Here is a 22134-nt window from a genome sequence, read left to right on the forward strand (position 1 = left end):
CTATAAACGTTTTACGCAAATATTGCACAAGTATAAATCATGTAGAAAGTCTGTACGTAATCTATATATATAAAAGCCAAACGTCTGTGTGTATGTATGTTTGTTTGTAACGCTAAAACTTTTGAAAGACGGAACCAAACTTGACAAATTTGGTATCATATCGAAGCCCCATCACCCGGATGACAAATATCGAAATTTCACATCAAACGGACCACTAGAAGTTGGTCAACTGATCAGTTATCTTCGAGGGGGGCCCCCAAAAAACCTGTCATTATCTATATATATAAAAGACAAATGTTTGTTTGTAACGCTAAAACTTGAGATGAAAGATTCCTTTCCCCTAAGAATAAAACATATGTTCAATAATCTGCTTTTGTTTTTTCATTGTTTATACGATCCCGAGCAACACCGGGTAGCCCTGCTAGTCTATATATAAAAGTGAAATTATGTGGGTGTGTGTGTGTGTGTGTACATTTCCCTGCCAAACTATCATTTTTCAGTCTACAGACTAGAAATTTGACATAAGTGGTATTGAGATTTGGATTCTGGTTTTTGATTGGTTGGTAGTGGAATATGAATTAATTTGATTCGTCAGTTCCTAGCAGCATTGTTTATAAATAGTATCTTCCAACTGTGAGTGACCATACCCCCCATTATAAATCTTTTATGATGGGATGTATCTCCTAGCGGCTTCGGCTGCAGGGAGACAGGCTAGTTGTACTCATCAAGGATCTGTTCTTGACACTCAGCCCGATAGGTGAGGGTCCGGGAGCTGGCCCAGCACCTGTCCGACTGAGGTACACTGCCTGGGTAATACCTAGGAGGTCCCTCCTCCCAGGCCTTTCCACTGGGCTTTCCAGTGGAGTAAGTTCATCGCTTACTGCCTGAGACGCCCTGACCGGGAGAAAGCCGACGGGGTTACTCCGACAATTTTTGCAATTACAGGAGCGCCCCTCCTTTAGGGGAGCCTGCTTAGTTCCCCACTTTTCCGGCCTTGTGCCAAGTATTGCTGATGTGGGCAACAATCTAAATGGCTACCCCCTCATTAGCTAAAAAATATTGCAACATATCCCGTTGCAGTTAACCGCCTGATGAAGGCCAGAGGAATAGTTGGCCGAAACGTCATGAAACAACTAAAAGATGAGGATAATAGTCCGCAATAAATAAATAAATGAATAAATAATACAAATGAATAAATGAATAAATAAATAAATGAAATACAAATTACTCATTTCAATAATGAATTCCAATTAAATAAAATTTTTCCTTTCTCCACTTCTATTTCTATCGGCCGAAAACAAGTCAGCCTAAAAAGTCGATGATTTTATTTCCGTGCAAAATTTCAAATCATTCCCTGATTCGATTGGCTCCACTTACTGGACATGGATTTGCTTAAGCCGTCTTTAGCACGTTCGTGTTGGTTCAGATTCATCTGTTAATGTAGTTTTGCATTGTCCGCTTTGCAATTAAGTCTGAATAATAACTCCCCTACCCTCATCTTATTCTGCTGGTTTTCAAGATCTTCCAGGCCTGTGTTGGTTCAATCAATCTATTCAAAAGCGGATTATTAGAAAAAATTATCTAAATATTAATTCCTTGTCCGTACGTCCAGTGTCACAAAAAAAAACATCATCATCGCAAACATTAATTAATGAGAAACGAATTACCCACTTTATAATCGCTCTTCATCAGTTAAAAATCATTAAAACCATTTCCTCTCCAAAAATCCCCCCCCCAAAAAAAAACATGGCTTGCTGTTTGCGGTTTCAAATTGGCTATTTTATTTTATAATTTAAAAAAAGTCTTTTATTTATTATATTTTCTTTATAAAACTAAAAAAAAACATTGCAAGTGAATTGATGTTCCTTTTATAATTTATATAGAAAAAAATTAGAAAAAAGTGTTGTGTTGAATTTTCATTGAAAAAAAAATCTAGATTTTTTAAATCAATTCTTTTTTTAGCTTTAAAAGGTTAAAAGAATTTGCTAAAAAAATTGTTTTAAATTCGTCGTTTGTTTGTTTTATTTTTTGATTGTTTGATGTTTTGTTTTGTTTGATGTCTTGCTTGATGTTTTGTTTGATGTTTTGTTTGATGTTTTTTATGTTTTGTTTGATGTTTTTTATGTTTTGTTTGATGTTTTTTATGTTTTGTTTGATGTTTTTTATGTTTTGTTTGATGTTTTTATGTTTTTTATGTTTTTATGTTTTTTATGTTTTTATGTTTTTTATGTTTTTATGTTTTTTATGTTTTTATGTTTTTTATGTTTTGTTTGTTTTTTATGTTTTGTTTGTTTTTTATGTTTTGTTTGTTTTTTATGTTTTGTTTGATGTTTTTTATGTTTTGTTTGATGTTTTTTATGTTTTTTGTGTTTTGTTTGATGTTTTTTGTGTTTTGTTTGATGTTTTTTGTTTTTTATCTTTTGTTTTTTTTAATTTTTTTTTTTTTCAATTTCCATGGGTTCCTTTCTGAACAGACAAATAAAATAAAGAACTAGGTTTAGATTACCTTGAATTCATTATTACGGTATGCTCCATCAAGTGTAGAGCTTCTTACATCCTGATAGGTCCCTATATATAAAGGACAAGCAGGGCGCCCGGCATTGCCCGGTTCTATAATACACTTAATGCATTAATCAAAATGTTATATTTATGTTGGACCCAATATATAGTAATAATTTAAAAAATTAAAACCTAAATAATTCGTGCACCAACATCAAAAATCGAAACCAAAATGTTCAGCTTACTATTTACCTTTTCCTTTGACGTTAATGCCTGAGCTATGAAGACCTGTTTGCAAGGCTAAAAATTAAAACCTTAACCAATAGCTATTACATTAAAACGCATATTCGTAATGCAATCGTTTGACCTTCAACTGGCAAATACAATTTTTTAATTTTCACTCTTGCGACAATTTTCCCCAGCTAAAACCCAAGTATAAAGTTTTGCATGGGTTTGAATACCTTATATACTAAGTTTCATGCATATAGACCAAGAACTGACAGGAATTTAGTAGGCAAAATTTTATAAACAAATATATATACGCATACATAAATATATTTATATATATATATATTTTTTTTTTTTTACACGGTGGTCACCACTTATCAAGGCCCAGAAGCCACTCAGGGATAAGGGTTATTGCATGTACAGTACGTTAGTGTGGAGATTTGATGAAGTGTTTACTTAAGGGGGCGGGTTCATTAGGAATTTGTTAACGTTGGACTTGAAGACATCCAAGTCGTAGTCAGGTGGGAAGCAGTCAGACGGAACAGTTCCACAGGCATGCAGTTCTAAGAAAGAAGCTTTGTTCATGGAATTCACGTTTTGATTTAGGCACAGATAAAGAGTGGGGGAAATTTTTAACTGTGGATTCAGCTAGACGGGTGTTTTTTGTGAAAGATTGGCGAGGGAGGAACCAGAGATTGGAGTTCAGACGAACACCTGCCATGGAAATAACGATAAAACAAGGATGGGCTTGCAACGTCTCTTCTGTGGGAGAGAAGTTCCGGGAGGAAGCTTCACATGCCTCTTTGCAGTGTCTTAGTAAACAATGCATTGTAATCTACATTGCACTGTAGAGAACTCACTGTTGATTTTATAAAAAATATTTTACATATAAAATGTGCGAAAGTCAAGTATCATGCTTCAATTGTGCTCTAAACAGAAAATCATTGCGATCGCGTCCCTGTCCTATCCTGATGCTACCAGATACGGCTGTCTGAAGATATTGGTTTCCTGAGACGAAATGCACCTAACATTGAATTTTTTTTTTCTTACTTCCTTTCGCAGCTTGACCTTCGGGTCAAGATCAAAGTGTAGTATCTGTTCTTCAGATCTACACTTCAATTTCTTGTTCTGTCAGTGGAGGAGAAATCCTTCACGACTGAGACAATTTTTATTTTTGTTCCTTTTCTCCACATTGAAAAACGACCCTGGTGTCTAACTCTGTCCCGTGGGGAGGCATTGTAAATAGGAACTTATGTTCTGCAAAACAAAAAAAGCAACCACCCACCATTTCCCCCCTTTCCTTCTTCCCATTTCCCTTTTCTTTTTCTATCTCCCCCCTACACTTTCTGACTGGTTTCCTAACTTAAAATGTACCGAACACTAATACTGTAATCCTTTTTCCTCTTCCATTGCAAAACTCATTCATGTTCTGCAGGGCAGGGAACAAAAGCAATAATTTGAGGATAAGGGTTAATTAATGTAAGATGGTAGTGTAGTAATCGTTAATAGTGTAAATTAGGTAGAATTTCATTATTTATGGGGATGACTCAACAAGAATTTGTTTACATTTGATTTGAAGGTTATGTTGTATTCAACCTAAAGTACATTTGTGAAATGTCAAAAAAAAAAAAAAAAAAAAAATACAAAAATAAAAATCGACTCAGTCATTTAGGAGTCCATTGGAAACGAACTCCCACACAGACATAAAAATAAACACCCAAAGTTCCTTTCATATAATTGTAGATAGATAGAAAGATATATGAATATATTAAGGGGAGGGTGTTTGAGTTGGATTCAAATTATCTTTTATGTATTTTTATTGAAGATGAGCCATAGCTCGGGTTGCTCTGACATATCTGTCTCCTCAAATGCCAAGGAAAATGATATAACTATTATTAAATTACAAAAAAAGCAATATTTGATTTGAAATTCCTAATTACGAAATGTTAATCCATTTTCTACAGTTAAAAAGAAAGAAAAAAAGAAATGGACATTTTTTTCCCCGTCAACTAATTTAAAAATAGTAATCGGAACTTTATAGGATGAATGATTCACATTCTAATGAAAGATATCTAGAGTTGTTAAAAATAAAATAAGACAGATTAACCAAATGGAAGAAATAGAGGAAAAAATGCAAGACTTTTTAGCACGTTAAAAATAGGTGAAAGTTATAGACTGTTGACTTGGTGTGAGTGTATATGCCAAATTTATGGCTGAATACGTGCTTATTTTTGCATTAAATATTAATCCCTAACAGTGCATTAGACGCATACCATAATACTTAGCTCGCTCATCATAACAAAGATCCATACAAAATCGGAAAGTAGTTTCTGAGAAAACAAGTGGAATGGACAGATAGACAAAGAGACTTTTTATTAAACGATCCGATCGAAATTTCATTAAAAATAAGTCTATCTATAAAAGTGAAATTGTCTGTGTGTACATTTCCCTACCAAACTACTCTGTCAATTTTCAGTCTCGAGACTCGAGATTTGGCAAAAGGTTTATTGATATTTGGGGAAAATCTTTTTAATCAGTTTTCGGCCAGAAATTTCGTTGTCACGGGGTCAAAGTTTAACGAGTTGACCGTTGAAAACTCTACCAAACTCCTCCACCAATTTTGGGTCTAAAAACTTGAAATTTTAGATGTACGTTGCTTGGACATGGATCTAACTTTATAATTCGATTTGAGCTCAAAACACAATGTTAAGAGGTCAAAATTGGGTCAAAGTTACAAAAATTTGACCTCTGCGACCTCTACCAAATTACTCAGCCAAATTCGGGTCTAAACATTTGAAATTTTATATAAAGTGTATTCAGACATAGAGCAAGCTTTTTAATCAGTTTTTGGGCGAAGATTTGGCTGCCAAGGGATCAAAGTTCAAAAGATTTAACCTTTGTGGTCTCTAGCAAACTATTCAACCAATTTTGGGTCTAAATTTTTGAAATTTTATATAAAGCATATTCAGACATGCAGCAAGCTTTTTAATCAGTTTTTGGGCGAAAATTTGGCTACCAAGAGGTTAAAGTTGAAAGAGTTGATCTTTGCAGACTCTATTAAACTCCTCTGCCAATTTTGGGTCTAAACACTTGAAATTTTAGATGTAGGTTACCTGGACAGGAGTCAAACGTTTTGATGTATATATACACACACACACATAAAGTTATGAACAGTACATAGGGCCCGAGCAAAGCTGGGCTGAACTGCTAGTATATATATATGAAACTCGAATCGTCTTGCTTGGACGTTGAAACCGTCCATCCGCTTCCACTTTACATGTTCCAGTTTACGACTTCTCTTTTCAAAAATTCTGCGCATGCGTAAATAAATAAAAACAAAGCCATACTGATGATTGAACACCTAATCCTCGGGAATGTAGCTTTTACAACTAAATCTCATCAAGTACTCTATCCATTATGCCACGGGTCCTTTGCATATTCCTCTAGTTGAATATTTGAGTTAAAGAAAAATGATATCCAGATTGCCAAGTTCACAACGTCGAAGCACACGTAACAAAAATCTGTCCTGGTCCCTTTTCAACGTTATCGCAAACAAGCTTTCTTCAACTGACACCGGATTGCAAAGTACACCGTACCGACGTCGAGCCGACAAAAAAAGAGAAATCGTTCCCAACTGAAGGAATGCTGGCTTTTTATATTATCCAACCCTATCGTGTCTCAATCTACATAGAACGTTTTTATCTCGTGTCGGTCAGGTTTTGAGTTTGACTTTTTCTTTTTCTTAAGCGAATGACACCTGCACATTACAATTCTCTTTCCAATTCTGAGTTCGAAGAAGGTCAGAGGTTACATCGACCTGAACGTTGTGAAAATCTCACTTAACAGTAGTCTAAAGAATTCAAATAATAGGAATAATCAATCCTCATATAAAAAAAAATTCAGAAACGTATGTTTCTGCTATTCTGGAAATGTTTGCCCATAAGAAATTCTTTAGACTTGCCCATCTTCATTTGTATGGGATGTTTGCATATAGGGCGGAGACATTCATGGTTACTAAAAGGTGTTTTGTTTAGGAGTGTACTTTTACTGGTTTTAGCTTGCTGAGCGAGTGAGTTGTAGCTTTCTAAATAGCTAGTGGGGATGACCGGCGTTGCCCGGGTGTTTTTGTGTAAAAAAAAAAAAAAAGTTGGTAGGCAGGCTCGAACTCGTGATTCGAAGGCGGAAAAGAAAGTAAAAGAAAAGCTTTTTACTTCCTGTCACGACAGGAAGTAAAAAGCGTCCAAATTTATCGATGTCAATCAAAAAGTTGACTTGAAGTGAATAAGTTAAGAATCACGAACGCGCAGAAACAACGGTTGGCTGTAGGCCAGTTAAGCTTTCAGCTTTCTGCCATCTTTTGCTTTCCCATGATGTTGGGGAAAACCAGCCCCCCCCCTCCCAAAAGGGGGAGCTCTCCAAATGAATAACAATTGTCTGATATGAAGGGTTTTCCCAACATTGATCAAAGCTGATTGCATTTCTTGAGGCTCTGGCCGGAAAGCCAGGCGATCCACTTTGCTTTGATTAGTTTCGCTTTGTTTGTCTTTTTCTTATAAACAAACACGCGAAAGGACGGAATAGAGTGGATTTTTTAAAAGTCAATCAAAATAAATGTAGAGACGACGTCCGTTCGCAAATCGTAGATGTTATAATCTAGGGAGTATAAGGAAAATTTAAAATAAATGTGACGTTGTTGAGAACCCTCCTCCCCTCTTTTCTTTGACATACAAAAACGCACATGGCCGTTTTGCCTTGTATATATATATATATAATATATATATATATATATATATATATATATATAATTTTTTTTTTTAATTACATTTTCACCTCAAACAAGGCAGATTATCACTTTGATGTAGGGGGCTACTATTAGGGACACAAGCTACAGGGGCACTATGTGGGGAGTTGGGCAGAAAGATGTCGGTTCATGTTGCACTTGAACTTCTGCATGTCAGTACAGTTGGAAGCAGGAACCCGGAAGGGAATTCCAAAGTCTAGCGATTCTCGGGAAGAAACTATAAGAGTAGAAGGCTCTCTTACATTTAGGGATCTCAACTGTGAAGGGGTGGGATTTTGCTGCTTGTTGGGTTTGTCAGAGGTATTTACGTCGAGGGGGTACAAGTGCTTGCAGTTCATTGAAGTATTCACCGTTAAAGTACATGTAGAACAGGCAGAGGGATGCAACATTTCATCAATGGAACAGAGGCTGAATCTTGGATGACAGTTCAGGACCTATTAGGTTGGCGACTCTCTTTTGAACCGTGTCTAGGAGTGAGAGACTAGTAACAAATGCACCAGCCAAATATGGCAATAATATTCCATACATGGGCGAATGGTGGTCTTAAAAAGGTACAGGATACTTTCAGGCGTTAGTAGCTTTCTAGCACGGTAGAGAGAGCCTACCTTTTCCGCAGCGGTCCTGGCAATGCTCTCAATGTCATTTTTCCAACTCATGTTTACTGTGAACCTTAAGCTAAGGAGTTTAAAAGATGTACTTTCAGATAAAGAGTCTTTGGCCATTGCTATTGGTGGTAGAGAAGGTTTCTTGTAATTATTGAAGGAAACAAGTTTAGTCTTGGCAGCATTGAATGTGACCATCCATATTTGTCCCCATTCCACTACAGATTGGAGGTCATCCTCTAGTGTTTCTGCCATTTCTTTAGATATGTGTTAAATTCTTTTCCTGTCGTGTCTGTTATAGAGCGTGGTGTCATCAGCATAGATACCCATCTCACAGACAATTTTGTCAGGGAGGTCATTTATGAATATCAGGAATAATAGAGGTCCAGGGATAGACCCCTGAGGCACTCCCACATTTATATCATATTGTTTAGACGTAACCCATCGAGAACAACCTGGATTTTTCTCTTCTCTAAGAAGGATTTAATTCTGTTAAATATTCTTCCAGTGATACCGTATGATTTTCCTGAGAGGACCTTCATGTCATATCCTGTCAAAAGCCTTAGATATATCTAGAGCTACCGCTCTACCCTCCCCTGCTTTGTCAAGTGAATGGTATATACGCTCCGAGATTACAGTTAGGATATCTGCTGTGGAACGGGCTTGTCTAAATCCATATTGTTGGTTGGTCAGATGTTTAGCATCTGTAAGGTGACGGACTAGAGCTTGGTTAATTATGGACTCAAATATTTTGGCGAAAAGTGGGAGGAGGCTAATGGGGCGGTAAATTACTGGGTCAGTTCTTTTGCCAGAATTCTTGAAAACTGGCCCCACATAAGCAGTTTTCCGGCAGGCAGAAAAGCAAGATTCATTAAGGAATTTGCTGTAAAGTTTGGAGAGAACCAGAGAAATTTACAAATATAGTGAGGGAAATTTTTTAATGTTATAGGTAGATAAGTATTTGTTACAAACGTTTTATAGAGGACCATAAATTGGAGCACAGTCGAGTACCTACAATAAAAGTATCGCTAAAGCAGTGATACCCTCAATGTCTTTTTTGTGAGGAATAGAGTATGAAGTGAAAAGGTCCTAGTCCATTGGATTACTACTACTGTCAAGGAAGGAAAGGGTACTCCTTAGAAACTCCTCTCTAGATATGGCAACAGGACTCCATCGAGAGACGGGATTTGGCTCTAGTACTTCCTTACAATATCTTTAATACATCTTAGGATGTCTTTGCGTAGTGAATTAAATGTTTTACTCCCCACCCACAGTGGGGAGATGTGACGCAAGGTCGAAAAATGGCACTTGAAAAAAGGCAACACAAAGGAATGCTACGTTTTCACTCACTAGTGATCAAATAGCCAAAGAAAAATCTGTGCTGTTTTTTTTAATGTGCTGTTTTTTTTAATGTGCTGTTTTTTTTAAAGTGCTGTTTTTATTAAATGTACTGGGTTTTTTTTAAATGTACTGGGTTTTTTTTTTAAATGTGCTGTTTTTTTTAATGTGCTGTTTCTCTTAGCCGCATTCCATGAGTGATCATGTTGTCTAGTTGTCATTGAGTTTCTCGTGCATTTAAGGAATAAGAATAAACTTCTCGTGCATGGATGATACGAGGAGACTTTTGCTGAGTTTTCTGTAAGGTTTTATCGGCAATAATAGACTTAGGAGAAAGGGACTACATAACTAAATCTGAACTGCATAGAGTTCAATGGTATGGCTAAAGAATGGATGAGAGTTTTTGGGGTAGTAGATGTTGACCAGTTGAGGTAATAAGGTCAGTTAACAGGGGAAGACCAAGGAAAACGTGGGGAAAAATAACTAAGAAATCATAAAAATGGATAAATACATGGGCAGATAGTTTTAAGAATGTTAAATGGATATTAAGCCGATGATATATAAATTATTTTGGGGACTTTTTTTAAATTTATTTATTTATTTTTAGAATATTCAACAAAACAAAAGGGGGTGAAAAAATAAGTACACAACAAATAAATGTTACCAAAGGCAAGATAAGTTACTCTTCTAACTACCTGGTCAAGTTTTTTTAACTTAAAGTGTTTATTTACTTAAAAATAAAATTAGAGTAAAACCTGCCTAGTTAGAACAAAACAGATGGTCTTCCAATTTAGAACGATAATCGTGCCTCAAAAATAAAATTCAACATAATACCGATAAAAGCACATCCTATGAATGTCGCTAATCTTGTACTAGTATTTTGTTTAATTTTCAGTTTTTGAGCGATTATCGAGGCTCGATTGTCTCTAATGAGACTACTATTTTTGTTTCTTTAACTCGACAGGTTGTGCACTAGTATTTTTTAAGTAAACAAACACTTTAAAATAAGTTAAACCACGAAAAAACTTATTTAGGTAGGTACAAGAATAAATTATCTTGCCTTTCGTAACATTTATTTATTTATTTTTTTTTTTCATCCTCTTCTGTCCTGTTAGTCATTCTAATAAACGACCAGTTTTTCTTTTTTTCTGGTTAGAATAAATCGGTTCAATTGATTTAAACGCTCTTTTATTATTCACTTCTAGTCTCTTAATCCAACCTGATGAAACTCGTATTTCTGGTCTTAGAGCTGCATTTTTTTTTTCTGCTGCTAGATTTTATTAAGTTTCCATGACGACCACGCACACTATAGAAATGTCAAGAGAATGCTACTTGGTTGCGTAACAATATTTGGTTGATTGTGATTAAAAAAAAAAAAAAAAAAAAAATGAAGCCGGATTGTCAGACGGTCATACCAAATAAATCGAACGCATTTGGCTCTCGGCCAAAGGGAGAAAAACTGTTAGGTGTCGTTCATCCACGTCGAAGCACATCATTAACAATGGCGATTTTATCAAAAAAACAATAACGACTGTCATCCTTTTGTTAGACACAACTTATGTGGCTGCGTCAATTTCTGCTACTCCTCCTCCTGCTTTAGTCTGGTGCTACCAGATCAGGCTGTCTAAAGATATTGGCTTCCTGGCCTAAAGGTCCTGGATATGACCTAAAACTATATCCGATGGTGAAGCCCCACCTTGCGGGCCTTGGGGAGTGTGGAGCCACCCTTTAATTGCCATTGCTCCCAGGTCCACTCTGACCCGGAGTGATAGTACCTGTTAGGGTCCCAACTATGGGTTAAATAGAATCTGACTTAAAAAAAAAAATGTACTCGATTCGGCATTAAATAACATGAAAAAGGTTGACATCCCGTTGTTATATAGTTATTATTATTAGTATTAGACTATACCACTTGTGCGCGTATGTTACGTGAGTTCTTATTAGTAATGATATGTGTCTTAGTGAGAGTTCTTGTCTTATTACATATGATGTTGTATCTTAGAGAGAGAGAGAGAGATGTTGTTGTAATGACATTTTATAACACAGACATATAATAACGATACAATTTACCTTTTTGTAGAAATCACAACACAAAGATGAGCTTTATCCAAAACACATGGTGAATTTATTTTCTGACGACCGGTCGACTTCCTCATTAAGAACTCAAAGTTTCACATTTTAGTTTCTGAAGTAACGTCTCGCTTCAGACGTCCGCCTGTCTCTGAGTTTTCTCACTGACTGTCTCCCCTGACTGTCTCTGACTCTCTCTCCCCCTGTCTCTGACTCTCTCCCTACTATATTGAGAAATCCATGCATCCCGGCCACGTGAGCAAAATTCACGTGTTTCAACATGCGCGACTTTGCACGTTTTCGACATTGATTTCGCAATAACCTATTTTCCTTGTGTTGTTTCCACAAAGGAATTTAACCTACATATCTAATTTATTTAACTCATATTTTATTATCCACATTCTTTTAACAATTGAATAGTTTATTTATTATTTATTTCATCCGAATTAACAATTTACTGGACATTCCATTTAAACCTATTGTTGTTTAAAACTTATGTCCAGGGTTCGATTTCTGCTTTCTCTTATTTTCATTTTAACTAATCTCTCTATTTTTATACTTACATGAACAGGGGACAGCCCTTATCATGTAACACCGTAAAACAAAAACAACCAACTAACCAATCCTGGCCTAAAATGCATCAAACGTTAATGATGTTATTGTTTTGTTCCATTTGCAAAACTTAATCATGTAAAAAAAAAAAAAAAAAAAAAAAAAAAATTACTCACCAAAACAACCAAACCAAACACAATAAATAAATATTTAAAGATTATTCCTTGTTTTGTGAATTATAACATAAAAAAAAACATGAAATAAAAATTCGATTTAATCCAAGACAAACTATGAACGTTTAAGTTTCTGAATAACTTTCAACAACAAAAAAACTAGATTGAATCTGCATGTTCAAAATAGTACATTTTCATGTGTCGTCACTTTTCAAAATAATACAAAGATGAAAGAAACGGAAGAAAAAAAAGAATGTTCATAAAGAGTACTTATTCCTTGCTTCATTTTGTTGGTCGAATAGCGGTCACAAAGAGGAGTGTTTTTTGGCTTTATCGGTGAAAGCGGTTAACTTCTCACTTCACTACACCTGTGTCCTATTCCTTTTCTCATGACTTGAAAACAACAAATATATTCTATTAAAAAATCTTTCTTCAAAATCTTTGGATTCGGCATTAAATAACCTGAAAAGGGTTGATATGCCGTAAAACAAAAACAACCAACCTTTTCTCGTTTACAAAAATCCTGGGTTTATTTTTCTCCTTAAGGTGTTGGAATATATGGAGGAAAAAAGGGAGAATGTTCATAAAGAGTAATTATTCCTTGTTTCTTTTTGTTGGTCGAGTAGGATTCAGAGAGGAGTGTTTGCCAGCTTTAATAGCGAAAGCTGGTGACTTCTTGCTTGACTGCACCTGTGTTTCCTTGTCATCGTCATTGTCGTCATGTCATTATCATCGCTTTCATCATCATCGGCATCTGTTTTACATGTAAGCATCTATTAGACAGCTTTTATAAATTTAAGCTGTAATTGGACCAACATCCTTTTCACTTAACTCCAAACATTACAAATCATGCCAAGGGGTCTCACCGCTGTTGCATGTGGGGGAGGGGAGAAAAAAAATAAAAAGAACTGTCCAATTTCCTGAAGATGATTACTTTACTATCCGAAAATTAAAAAAAAAAAATTCTGTTTTATTTTTAATATTTATTAAAAACTATTTCACACTCGTCTGGTCTTTCTAACCGTTTGTTTTATGCAAAAAAAAAAAAAAAAAATTCAGTCAATTATCAATATTAAAACTGATTTTGTTTCCCCACAGTTGAAGCACGAACTAAACACAGAATTTCGAGAAGTAGTGTTCATTGAATAATCACATATCTTCGTTTTTATTTTTTATTTTATTTATTTATTTATTTTTTTTTACTTTGGAGAGTGAGGGCAAGGCATCAGCTTTGCCCATTAGAAATACCAAAACTGGTTAATGACGAAGGGCTAGTCAAGTGTCTCTGCTAGTATCTATTCAAATTAGATTGCTGCCTTCATGTGAACTTTTACCTTTTATTTAAATTCATCATTTCACATTACTTACACATATCGTTAAATTTAACCTCATATTTAATTTCCTTGTTTTGTTTGGTGACTTTTATTTTAATCTTTTTGTTGCAATTGAAATTTTGTAGATGCCAACTTACAATTTGTTTTTCTTATTTTCCAGGAATCCTCTGAGGTCCGGAAATCATGAAAATCTTCTCTGAATAAATAGAAAGTTGACCATTTCTTTTTTTTTTTTTTTTCCTGTAAATTTCTGTGTCTGTTCCACAGGTCGAAGTAATTTTTTCCTATTTTCACTACAAGCACAAAATGGATGACGTTCCATCGAACCCAGTAGACATTTGTCAAGTCGACTTTGTTTTCCAGTTTCTTGCTTTCAAAGAAAATAATTTTGAATGACAGAGATTGAAAGATAAGGAAACCTGGGAATTTCCATTTTTTTTTTTTTTTTTGCGACCAATCTTTTTTTTTTTATGTTTGCAGAACTTTCCTTTTTGAACGTAAAAGAACGGAAACTTTTAAGATCATGTCAAGCGGCCGGAAATTCAAGTCCCAGCTTCAGCAAATGAGGAGTGTAGTGGGTCCTTGTCTGGTGATCTTTGGTCTTCCGCTGACAATTCCTGGCACTGCCATCACTATTGTGCCGTTCTATGACGAGACTGGTTTCTCAAAATACGGAGGGCTTCATATAATGGGGTTCTTTATTCTGTTCCTGTCTATCGGATTCATCGTGTTCGGCTGCTTTCTCAATTGCACGAGAAAGGCCACAATATCGCCGTTAGAACAAGTTCATCTTGTTTCCCCTTGGGGCACGCCACGCCACCATAACCTCAGATCTCACCCAACAAAAGAGGAACTTATACCATGCACAGATCCATCAGATATGACTTAAAGTATAACTAATGCATACGAGCCCTCTCCACCCACCTTGTGTATTCTTTAAAACCTTTTTTTTTTTTTTTTTGAGAATATCATTACGTCAGCAGTTAACTCCCCTTTTTAAACAATAACTGCAGGAGTTTTCACTTAACATTTACCAAGTATAATTAATGCTTGTGTACACCGGGAACATATTTAGTAAGATACCTTTTTTTTTTTTCTTTTTTTTTTTTTTTTGATTGATGTACACACCGGGAACATTGAATAACATCAAACTTGGCCTTTTGGCTAGAAGCAAAGTGTAGTATCTGTTTTGATGCTCCACTTAATCTCTTCTGTCCTCGATCAGTGGAAGAGAAAAATTACAATTGCCTCATTCTAGAAGTAGAATGAGGCAATTTTATTTTTTTGTTCCTATCCAGCGTGCCCCTTTTTTGGGGAGCTGGATTTTCCCCACATTAAAAACCGACTTTGTGTCTAACTCTGCCCTCGTGGGGAGGCAAGTAAATAGGAACATTAAACTAAAACGTATGTATAGCAAACACAAACTATACATATGATTTGGACAACTGTTCTCATCTTGAGTGCTATTTTCACAACCTTTCGACCCCCGACCTTCTTAAGACGTATCTTCTCAAATCAGCAATCTTTTTGTCGAACTCTACGATTTGCGTAGGATTTCATTTAGAATCCTTTTAGTCCATTGGGGTAGTTTGCTCTCGTTCTGTCAGCTGAGTTCAACAAAAAGATTCCCGAGCTTGGTTGGAAGATTCTCGAGTTCAACAAAATACATCTGAAGAAGGTCGGAGGCTACATCAACTGGAACGTTGTTTGAATAACACTCCGGATAAAAACAATAGTCAGAATAATCACTCCTCATCTAAAAATTCAGAAACTCGAAATGTGAATATTAATATTTTTACATAGGGTACGAAAAGTTAGATTTAAAAAGAAACAAAAAAAAAAAAAAAAAAAAACGCTAGATTCTATTTTCTGATTTAGCTGTTTATTTATTTTTATTTATTTATTTATTTTTTTGACAATTTTGTCTAAATTTTTGAAGAACTCCTTTAAAGGGGAGACAATTCAGAAAGGCCCAACCCGAAAATGTCAGTTTCATGTAATTTTTTGTTAAAAACAAATACACTAAAGTAAACACAATGTAAAAAATAATTATCTTAAATATGAAATATTATCTTTGAATATTTGTGGAATTAAAATAAAATTAAGAAAATTTTGAAATGAATACAAATTGCCATTACATGAAAATGTATGAGTTTTAAAATTTCTAGTTTTGAACAGTCATTATTGAAATGTGTGTGACTTTTCCGTTTTCTTTTGAGAAAACGAATTTTTCTTTATTTTATTTTGATTCAATAAATATTCTGATAGTTAATGTTTTATTTCGTGTTAATTATTGTTAATGTTTTATTTCGTGTTAATTATTTAACTACTTTGATGTATGTTTTGTTTATTTTGTATTATTAGAATTTTCTTAATTTTAATTTTAATTCAGTACATATGTGCCCTATTGATCCGAGTTTTGTAAAGGGAATTAACTCTGTCATGGCTTAAAGATGATTTCTTCTATCATTTCTTTGTAAATTATTTACCTTTCAATTTGATTTTCTCGAATATAAAAAGTTCTTTCTAATCTCCAACTTAAAAATTGTGAGAAATATTCCATTCTGTTAGAGTTGATTTAAAATTTTAAAAAAAATAAAATAAAATAAAGTTTTCTCTAAATAGTGTATACTTAAAAAAAAAAAAAAATCATGGCAGCTTTGGGTTTTATAGAATTGATTTAAAATTTTAAAACTAAAAAAAAAAAGTTTAATCTCTAAATCGTGCATAATATAAACTGTCAAAAAATTATGGCAGCTTCAGTTTTTTTGGGGTTTTTTTTTGTTCCTTTTACTATATTTACAGATATCCGGCGTTGTCCAGGATATAAGAATGACAAATTAAGGTAAAAAGAAATTTAAAAATAAAACAGAAACTAATTTGTATTCTACACTTTACAAATCTGCATTTGCAAATGACTTAAATCTGCATACCAAAGTGTAGTATCAGAACAGATACAGCACTTAATCCTTTTTAACTGAGGCAAATTTAATTTTTGTTTCAATGCCAAAGTACCCCCACCCCACCATTTTTTTTCCTCTTAACTGGATTTCTCCCACATCAAAAACTAACCTTGGATCTAATTCTGCTCTTGTGGGACACACAGTTATATAGGGACATTGGCTAGGATCAAAGTGTAGTATCTTTTATGCTTGATCTTTTCTGTCCTCGATCAAAGCAGGATATAGAAAAATAACAAAATAAGGTGTGTATGTGTGTGTAATATATATATATATATATATATATATATATATATATATTAAACTAATTTATGTTCTACACTTAACGAGTCAAAGTGTAGTATCTGCTCTGATACTAAACTTCATCTTTTTCTGTCCTATTTAAGTGAAGGAATCTTTTTTGACTGAGGCAATTTAAATTTTTATACCAATCCAGAGGGCTCATTTTTGGGGAGCTGGATTTTTCTCTACATTAAAACCGATCTTTTCTTTAATTCTGACCTCGTGGGGAGGATAGGTGAATAGGGACAAGTGTACCCCTCCTCCCCCTCAAAAAATGCCATTGAATTCAAATGAGCTGCCAGAATTTGAACTCTGCTTGTTAAATTTATAATCTGAAGATATTGCAATCATCTCTTGCCTTTACAATATTGTGAAATTAATATACCAAAAATATTAATGATTCCTCGTGCTTGTGCAGTTTAGTGATTTTTTTTTTTCAAACCAACACATTTCAGTTGAAAACATTATTACGTACTTACTTGTCACGTCCAAATTATAAATTCTAAAAAATTACAGAAAAAAAATGATCCAATAATAAAATAAAAACAAGTAAAATTTATCAAATTAATCGATTTTGCATAAAACGTTTAAACGTTGAAGTGTTCTCAAGATCCAAGGGAGGTAACTACAGTCGATCATTTTGACTAAATAACTAGAACTCCCACCATTTTTAAACACAAAATGTCAGAACGTAATTGTGGGTAAATTTTCTACTGGATTATTTTTGAAATTTTTAGAAATTATACTAATTTCGACATGAAAAGTACATAAGATTTTCACCTGAAATGCATTGGTTCAAAATATCACTAATCTGCGCAAGTACTTGTTTTCTTTTTATGATGACAGACTCTGGATTCCTCACGGAGAGGATATTTCAAAACGCAAATGTCCTAATTTTTTGTTTGCGTCAAAGTAGTTTTGTTGTCTTATCGGATCGTTGTGTTAATGAGATTTTCTGGTTTTATTCTGTTATGGAAAATTACTGCCAACCGTGTTGCGCATTATGTGTGAGATTAAAACCATAAAATTGAAACATGATAATTCTTGAAAATTAAAAAAATTTTTTTTTAAATCTCAAAATTTCTGAAATTATTTTTGATTCTCTTAAAGACCAATTTCCTTATTAGTTACTGCGTCGATGGAAATCGGCCACTTGTGTCCAGTTCTGTTGTTCATTATGTCATCGAATGTCGGACATATGTTCTCTTCCATTGGAAGTCGGCTACATGTCCATTTCTGTTGCTTGAAACATTGTAGGATGTCAACCATATGTCCACCTTTGTCGGCCACTGAATTGACAAAAGTTGACTTTTTGTCACTTGTGAATTTTTATCAGCCTTTGCATCGACAATGGTCAGCCCTGTTCCATCTGCAACTTTTGTTGACCATTGTATTGACTGACAAAAGAAATAACAGACCAATAACATGCATACCTTGTTCTATTTGATATGCAAATACATTGCAAATCTCCATGCTTATCCAGAACCTGACCCAAGGTCATGTCAGCATTTTCCAACAGTTTACAGGAAACTGTCGGAAAATAAGCCAGAAAAAGCAAACACAATTACAGCTGTCAGCAAACAATATTTTCGTTAAAAAGAAAAATCACTTATCTATATACATATGAATTTTATTTTACTTTTTTTTCACACGCTGACATTGATATTAAAAGACTACTTTTTTTTATTTAAAAATGATTAAAACAAACTTAATATACTCGGTCATGGGTATGCAAGCGACTACATAAAGGTTAACTTATTTGCATATTCCTTTAAAAAAAAAATACGCGTTAAATTCATTTTTATGGTTTCTTATTAAATGATTGGTTTCATTTCGCTATTATGCTGAATTCTATTTATGCATAGTTTCTACATTCTGCATAATTGCATAGAATTTATGATGGAAACGTTCTAGCACACAAATGTGTGTGTAAAAAGTCTCTACCAAACTCCTCTCTAAATATTTGGTCTACAAATTTGCAATTTGATATATAGGGTATGTAGACCTGTAGCACTTTCGATTTGGTTTTTAATTAGAAAAAATTGCTACTAAGAGGTAAACACTGAAAACAAAACAGTTGACCATGGCAGGGTAAGTCGTATAAATTATTACTCCAGCTGTTACTTTTGTGCATGCGCAAAACCCAACATTCATAGCTCCAAGTCGCTTAATTTTTAGCCTGTAGTATCTATTTGTTGGTAGCTCAAACAGTAATGACGTTGGAGAGATAATGACTGAGGTTGGAGCACTAAACGTTCTGGTTTCTATTCTAAGGGATGGTATCAAGTTAATTTTTTTTTTTTTTTTTATACAATTTTTGAAATCCTTGCTATCTATTGGATTATAATAGAGAATTGGCTCTATAATAATCATAAATTAGAAATCTGCAAGAATTAAAATATAATACGGCACTTCTGTACGACAGTGCCATAAGTCGACAGACTAGTTATTGACCCCTGTTTTTTGAATGAAAAACGCCCTCTACCGACCGTTCTGTGAACCTCAAATATAAATGTCCCCGAGAAGGCAAAAATATATGACGAAATAAATAACAAAAATATAAGAAAAGCAAAATATTTATTGAATAAAAAATATAATTTTAATGTTTTAATATTTTTTTTAATGAGTGAAAAAAATAACTGCGTTTAAAACATGAAAATTTTATACATTGTTTTTAGAATTTTTTGTTTTGTTTTACTGTACACAGATTCGAAAAAGTTGTCAAAAAAACAAATATATCACAAATAAATGTTATCAAAGGCAAGATAAGTTACTTTTCTACCTAACTGGATATGTTTTTAGTGTTTATATTTAATGTAACATGTTTATTCAGCTCGAAAAACAGTGTTTACCGATGTATTGGAAAATTTAAAATAGCAGCCGACTCTCTCTTTAAGGCTGTAAGTTTGGGAAAATGAGTTATAAATAAAAAAAACAGACAAAATACTGTTAGAAACTCGCTCAATATATGTTACCGTGACATAGGTCGACATATATTCGGCAGGTTTTTAACAGTATTTTGACTGTTTTTTTATTTATAACTCCTTTTCCCAAACTTACTGTCTCCGAGAGAGAGTCGGCCGCCATTTTGAATTTTCCAATACGTCGGTAAACACTATGTTTTTCGAGCTGAATAAACATGTTACATCAAATATAAACACTAAAAACATATCCAGTTGGGTAGAAAAGTAACTTATCTTGCCTTTGATAACATTTATTTGTTATATATTTGTTTTGTGACAACTTTTTCGAATCTATGTGTATAGTAAAACAAACCTAAATTTTTTTTTTGTTCCTTTAAGACTGTATAAAATGTAACATATAATTTGTTTTTGTTTTTTTTGTTTTGTTTCACAATAAGATTGTATAAAAATATGTCAAAATTTAATTTTAGTTTGTCAATGAAACAAAATATAATTTTAAAACATGAAACAATTAGAGGTTTTAGAAAGGTACGAGTTATCGACCCCTGTTCTTTGAATGAGAAACGCGCGCTATCGTCCGTTCTTGAAACTAAAATACACACATTCGCCTCCTGACACTTTCGTACAGAAGTGCCTATAAGACCTATAAGTATTTTATGGCCAGGAAACGCTGGGAGGCCTGCTAGTTCTTGAAAAAAAAAAATTGTCTTTGATCATAGTTGTTTCCGTGATTTTTTTTTTTTTTTTTTTTTTTTTTTTTGTAAAAAAAAAAAACAAACAAAAAAAACTCATTTTATTAAACTTAAAATTCTTGCACGGCATAATTTTTCTATGTACGGCATGATTCACATTGGTTCCCGTAAGATCACCAAAGTTAAACGACGTTGAACCTGGTCAGTAAATAATTGACCATTTGAGAATTTCGGTTGCTGTATGAGATTTCCCCTTATCTCGACATTGTTTCCAGTTGTCTAGGCCCTTCTCCTTGTCACTGGACTCGAGCACTACAAGAGAGGTGTTGTTGGGATTGCACAACCCTTGCCTCATAATTACACGCACAGCTACCCCTACAGGGAGTATCCATCGTCGCTTGAGACTGAACGGATGCATCGCATTTTGCCAAAAAAAAAAAAAGCTTTTTAGATACTTTTGATAGAAAAAAAAATTTCTTCTATAGTTGTTTCTATGTTTTTGTCTTTTAAAATAAATTCTTTAAAACCTTATATATATTAGAAGTATTTTCTCTTAACCTTATTTGTCTATCGTATTTTATTTTATTTATCAACATAAAAATTAACTTCAATTTCTTTATTTCGTTTTTTTAAATATTTACGGGAATATCTGTCTTACTCACAATAAAAAATGCTAGTTTTATTTTGGTGTCTTTGCCCCCCCCCCCTCCCGCCCCAACTTATTTTTGCTGATGAGACTTTGTTTAAAGAAAATTTTTTATCAAATGATTATTCAAGGTATATTGTCTATTTCAATAAAAACATCGTTTCCGAAACGATCGTACGCTCGAGTTGATCTTGTTTTGTTTTTTTTTTCCTTATGAAACTGATTTTAATTCACAATTATGAATCATTTTACTCAAAAAAAAAAGATATATATATATATATATATATATATATATATATATATAATCTTAAAAACAGCAAAAATATTTCTATCATATAATTAAACTTACTATAAGTTATATTTTGTGTTTAAGTTTTGGTTACAGCGTCTTCAATTTATCGTCTAGCAACTTTTCCGACTTCTTACTATACACTGTTGAAAAATGCTGACACAGCGTGGGGTCAGGTTCTGGATCAATACCAAAATCTCTATGAAATGTTTTCTGGGTCAGAATCTATCAATGTAACATATTGTTGACTAGTTTTTGACCTTCAAGTAGTTTTTTTTCTTGCTCTTTACATCAAGTGGCTTCATGCTTTGCCTGGAGCAATTTTCATTAAAAAATTTTTTTTTTACTTTCAGAAACTTATTGTTTTTTTTTTTTGTTGTTTTTTTTTTTTAATTGGTTTATTAAAATGTTTAAAACTAAATAAAAAGAATTCTCTTTTCTTTTGGCGTGAATGCATGAAAGAGGTTTATGTTGTGCAAAAAACAAACAAAAAAAACTGATTTCAAACGTCATTTCTGTTGCAAGTTTTTCTCATTATAGCAAATTAGTGATGCGACGATTCCAATATTTTTCCGATTCTGTATAAGTCTTTAAATATTTAACTATAGAGTTATTTTCTCCAGATTTTCTATAAAAAAAAAAAAAAAGCACTAGTGGAGGTTGAACTATCAATTTTGGTTTTACTAATAGTTTAAAATCAATACATATTTATCATCTTATCATTACTACCAATAGTGGAAAATT

The 22134-nt window shown here is 33.6% G+C and overlaps 1 long non-coding RNA gene across 1 annotated transcript in view; it reads left to right on the forward strand.

The window, feature by feature from the left end:
- LOC145265595 (uncharacterized) overlaps positions 1-20521 on the forward strand; it is a 64475-nt gene extending 43954 nt beyond the window's left edge. Inside the window, exon 2 of the long non-coding RNA XR_013864681.1 lies at positions 13758-20521. This is a non-coding gene — a long non-coding RNA (uncharacterized LOC145265595). The remainder of the gene's footprint in view (positions 1-13757) is intronic.
- The last annotated feature ends 1613 nt before the right edge of the window (positions 20522-22134 follow it).

The sequence above is a fragment of the Euprymna scolopes genome, chromosome 40, assembly GCF_053919585.1.
Source record: "Euprymna scolopes isolate OS-2025 chromosome 40, ASM5391958v1, whole genome shotgun sequence".
Lineage (NCBI taxonomy): Eukaryota > Metazoa > Mollusca > Cephalopoda > Sepiida > Sepiolidae > Euprymna > Euprymna scolopes.